The sequence below is a fragment of the Apteryx rowi genome, unplaced genomic scaffold, assembly GCF_003343035.1.
Source record: "Apteryx rowi isolate R43461 unplaced genomic scaffold, aptRow1 scaffold_1180, whole genome shotgun sequence".
NCBI classification, from domain to species: domain Eukaryota; kingdom Metazoa; phylum Chordata; class Aves; order Apterygiformes; family Apterygidae; genus Apteryx; species Apteryx rowi.
The window spans coordinates 112228-117677 of NW_020447398.1; positions in this window are offsets into that span (position 1 = coordinate 112228).

The following is a 5450-nucleotide window of genomic DNA, read 5'->3' on the forward strand; positions in this document are numbered from 1 at the left end:
AAATCACACCACAGTAGGTAAATACCCACTCTGCACTGAGTAACTTCAYGCCTGTGGGACACATAAACTCAGCTAAGCAAGCTGAGTCTGGGCCTCTCATGTCTGTAAACAGGGAGGCTTGTCTGGGTCACCGTCACTACATAGGTCATCTCCACAACGTTGCAGAAGTTGGGCATCTTGCTTAAAGGACAGGCAGGTGCTGCTCTCCCACCCACCCTCTTTTCCCCTTCTGCTGTATTTGCTGCTTGAGCTATTGAGTTCCACCTGGCGCAGGTGGCCCCCCAATGTCACATTTTCCTGGAGGATGGTGTTTCCAAGCTCTCCTGCTGAGAAGGCAGCATGAATTTCATGTTGACTATGGAAGTCTCAGATGACAAGTACAATACAGCAGGAAACAAACGCTGCTCTTTGGACTGACAGTGACTGTTACGCTACGTACAGAAGGAAGACAGTAACTGTCTCTCTCATCTTTCTAATGATGGCTAGAGGTGCCAGGAAAGGTTTGACTGAAATGACATATTTTAAAGGAACAAAGCACTGGTGGGACCCAGCTGTGTCCATATTTACTTYGCAGCGGGTAGCTCAGAGAGAGAGCAGAACACATTTATTTTCTTAGGTGGGAGGTTTGCTTGTCCTCTGCGGGAGTTTTGGGGTCTTTCAGGCCAGTTGCTTTCTGGAGAAGAAATGAGTGGCAGAGTCAAGGGGGAGCGTTTGCACATGCAAGAAAATGTGGCACCCTTTAAGCCACCGGCAAAACTCTGCCTGGCTGTGCCGTACCCTGTGGGCTCCACAGCATGAGCAGCTTGCTGGCGAGAGGTGCAGGGCAGGACAGGCCACCACAGCCCTGCAAAATCTCACACAGCAACCGCAGCGTAAGCACTAATATCACTCGAGGCACCTACCTCAAACCAGAGTCCCCCGCGGCCAACCTCAGCTCCCAGAGCCGGCCCCGACCCCTGGCCAGGGGAGGCAAGTGGTGGCTTTRCCGGCCGTACGTGTGACTCCTGTGTGTGGGCAAGCTGGGCTGAGCCTCAGAGACTGCTGTAGCCCTTGCAGTCCCTGTAGTAACTGTCTGTGAGCAGGGAGGATTTCACCAGGTGCCCATATGGCAGTCACTTGTCCTAGGTTCAGAGATTTAGCTCCTTAACATGAAAATACAGACTGTTTAGCTTGATATCTTGCAGTGTTCATCACTGAACTTGGGAACAGCCAAGCCAGCAAGGTCGGGCAAGCTCTCTGTCCTGTGCAAGGAGGTGCCTTTAGATGCAGACTGAACAAATCGTTCAGCGTCAGCAACTGGCTTTGTGCTTTCCGCCTTCCAGTCTCCGCTGTGGTGCCTGTTGTCACAGGATAAACTTGTTTGGCCTCCTGGTACTGGGGTAACGGTGCCAGGCAAGAGCTTGGACTGCAGGATGCAACCTGATTTCTTGCTTCTGCTGTCCAGCTCACCCTGACTCTGTGTGAGGGCATCTGGGACCTCCTGCTCCTCTCCACCTAGTCCGCAGGGGCTAGTCCACAGGGCTGGGGCTATTTTCCCAGGAGGAGAAAGTTCACTGGAGAAAGGAATTTCAGGGGTGCTGGGAAAATTCATGTCTTGGGCCAAATTCAGCAAACAGTTTGGCTAAAATAATGGGGAGACGCAAGGGTGTCTATCAGCCCAGAAAGGTTCATGGTGGAAAAGTGAGGTTATTTGCTTTGTCCTTTCTTTTACCCTCCAAAATAAGACTACAGCATTTCAATTTGGGTGGGACTTATTCATTTTTAAAAAAGGCCTTTCTTTTGGGGAGCGTGTGTTTGGGAAGGTTAAATTATCAAAACCAGAATTTGGGATAAAATGAAAAGTTTGATGTTGTGGTCTCTAAATGAAATTTTATAGTTTTCTGTTTTGTTTTTTTTTTAAGCACTAAGATGATTTTGCTTGAAGATGAACTGACTTTTATTCTGATTTTTTATTTAATACTGGTATCCCTGTTTCCCAGCTTTTCCGTGTCCTGTGATTTAGCACTAACATCATCTGCTCGTCATTTTCTGGCTGCTGYCGGCGGGAAGGGTGCAGAAGCAGCAGGGGCAGAGCCCCCATTTTCCCAGCTCCGCTTGGGGTGCAGGGGTGGACGAGGGGCTGCAGGAGCACCTGCTAGTCCCGCCGGGCGCTGAGCGCATCTGCGGCTTTCGCCCTGCGGATGCGGAGCCGGAGCCAGGAGAGGGTGCTGTGAACCACAGAACCGCGCTGCGCCTGGCGGCCGCGGCGCCCCAGCCCTGTCCTGTCCCCCAAATGGGTACCGCGGGGAAAGGGCAGAGGGAGGGAGGGGGCTGTGATTTCAGCCCTGAGCACCGGGCGCCTCCGTGCAAACCGTGGGGGTCGCATTTCAGCTGCCGAGCATTTGCAAACGCAACTTTGAGTGTTTTCAGAGGGAGCTGCAGCCCCTGCGAACTGGCGCATGGGAGCATCTTCTAGTGTCGTGGCACTTCTCAGCTGCCCTTTGCCTGCCCCACGCGCATAATCCCTGCCCTCTCCCCGGGCGGCGGGTTGAAACCAGCAGGCATCACTTCTTTGCTGACAATATCTCTGAGCTGACTTTGCTCTCGGCAGCTCAGGGATCGCAGCGAGCGCTGCCGCAGCGGCAGGCAGCCCCGGGAGGGCTACAGAGCCTGTCCGAGAGTGGCCGGGGCCCACGCCGGGCTCCGGCCCGCTGCCCGGGAGGAGGCAGCCACAGTCGCAGTCCGGGGGTGCCTGCACCCCTGCCTGGCCCTGGCCCCAGCCCCGGGCAAGCAGAGCTTCAGCCTCTTGGCTGGGGAGCTGCTGGTAGCTTAGAGCATATTCTGATTTCTTCCTGGGGAGACAAAAATACTCCCTTCCCCAATTTTAATCCAAGATAATAATCCACTCGGGAAACTTTAAGCCTTCAGACGAATTACCCCAGAGGATGGCTTTGCGAATTCAAACAGATCCTGCTTGTTTCCTCGCGGCGGCAAGCCAGAAAATCATAGTTTGATGAACCACTTGATGGGCCTGCTAATGAAATTAGCAGCGGCTCCATGATTTTCCAGTAAGCAGGACAGGCAGATGTTGGAGAAAAGTGCGTAATGGCACAGCTGCACTTTTGGGCTGCCTAAATTCCCAGCAGAKTGGACATGGCGCACAGCAGATGCAATTTTTTCGGCTGCCCATTTTAGAGGTGGTTTCAACACCTCCCCTGGCCCTGCGAGGTTCTCCTTGAGATGGGGAGCAGAGGGCTGTCAAAGGCTGCTCCTCCTCAGGGTTGGCATCTGGGAAGAAAAACTGAAGGTGCCCACTGTAAGGACCTCACAGTGCCTGCAGAGATTTGTCCTTGCACCATGAAGTGTTAAGCTGCTTTGTCTATATATTGTCAATAGTTTTCTTCTGGTTGTATCCCATTTCAAAAAATAATCCCTCTGTACAACAGAAGCTCTTTCTCAGCTGTGTGTTGTGAGCGGGATGCATCAAACAGAGCAAATATTTTGCTGCTTTGCCTCCAGAGAGGGGAGGCTGGGGTGAGCATGGATGTCCTTTTGGCTGCGGCTGGTTGCAGAGGCCTGCTTGTGGGCCCTTGGTGACAGGCAACTACACGCAGGAGTTTGTGTGTCTTCTGCACCTTCTCTTGGGCCATCTGACATGCATCTGTTGACCCCGGACCCCAGCCTCGCCAGGCTGCAGCCCCTTCCATTGTCATCAAACCAGCAAAGCCTGCTGACATATTCAGCAGATGTTTTCTGCAGATCTGCTGCTACATGAAGATACAGCCCAAAGGGTGCATCTTCACAGGGGACCTAGCTTAGCTAGTGGAAAAAGGCTGGGTTTTTCAGGTAAATCAACCATAAATGCTTTGTGTTGTACCAGATTTCCTCTCCTTTCTCTGAGCAGTAGTTCCAGGAATAAGATAATTGTGGCTGGATGACACCCACAAAAAAATCTCTCATGGGCCTCTGGTAAATGTAAGTATTTCTATTTTACAGCTAGGGGAAATGGAGAGATCTTACCATGACATTATGGTGGTAACTCCTGCATGCTGACTGCCTGCTTTTTATTTTTCTTAGGGTGTTCATGAAGAGGTCATTTGGTGAATGTGAGCAGGCCCCAATCAAACCTCTTCTACTTGGGCTGTGAACAGCAGGGATGATGACCACAGCACAGGGAGACCTACTGGCTTTGCCCCTTCTCTAGAGAGGTAAGGTAGGTGGTATCAGGTCAGCAAGCTGTGAGCAGGGTTTGTATGGATCTAGACCACTGGATTTGGGTATTGCAGAGGGATTCTGGCTTGGAGCCCTGCATCTGACTCAGTCCTGATGCCTCAGGCTCTTGCAGCACACCAGGCTCACCCTGGTGAGCAGGTCCATCATGGTGCATGCAGTGTCAGGGCTAAAGGTGTGAAACGCAGAAGGTCTGTGGTGATGGTTGGCTCAATGGCTAGCTGGGATTCCTGGCGACTGGTGTTCTGGCCTATGATGTGTCAGAGATGCTGCTGAACTCAGGGATGGTCTTCCTCACAGYGCTGCACTGTGCAATAGCCTGCTCTGCTAGGGAGAGATGGGGTCTGATGTGAATGATGCGAAGCAGTGGGCAAGCTCCAGTCTTGTTCTGTCTTCCTGACGGCACCACATCTCTCCAGTGGGCTCAGCACTGGAGYCTCTTGAAGATTAGAAAAATTCGAAGGCAGCTGTTTGGCATGGGCCCCCTCTGAGCTCTCCCTGGATGGCTCTGCCTCCCCMAGATCCTGCCTCCTTCACACCCAGGGAAAGCCAGGACTCCCCCCTGCATTGCTGGCGCTGCATTCCTGGGAGCAAGGCACTGCTCAGGTTGGGTGCTGTGCGCAGGATTTGCATCCCTTCTCCAAGGGCTGGGAAGCTGGGTAGTGAGGAAGGTCACCAGACTGCTAAGCAGCTGTATGCCAAAGCAGGGGAATGACTGCTCATGATAGCTCTGAAAGCAAAGCACCACTTGCTTCTCCTGCAGCTGTGAGTGGGATTTCTAAGAAAAGGCTCCGTTCTCAGTTTGTTCTCATTATCCACAGGTGATGCTGGATGGTGCTGGGGTCTGGGACTGCTGCTGGGAAATGGTTAGGGAGGGCAGCCACCACCTACCAGCATGGGAGTCACCACTATGCCCAAAGGGTTTTTGGTAGTGCCAGGCAATGGGTATTTTCTTTGCAGTGCCTGACGGGTGTTTGAGGTCTTTTAAGAGGGAGAAACCTTACCAAGGTGTTTCAGTGAGTCAAGAGGTCAGGTCTGCCCTTTGGAGAGGAGGGTTGGTGCTGAGCACCCAGCAAGTCATGCAGACCTGTGGGTGCTCGGTACCAGTTTTGTCCTATGGAGCTCAAACCCTCCATTGCCCATATCTTCACATGGGGCCTTGGGGTGGTGGTGGGGCAATATTGTCTCTATGGACACATTGCCAAACCATAAGGAGGAGAGCCGAGTGGCTGATGTTGACA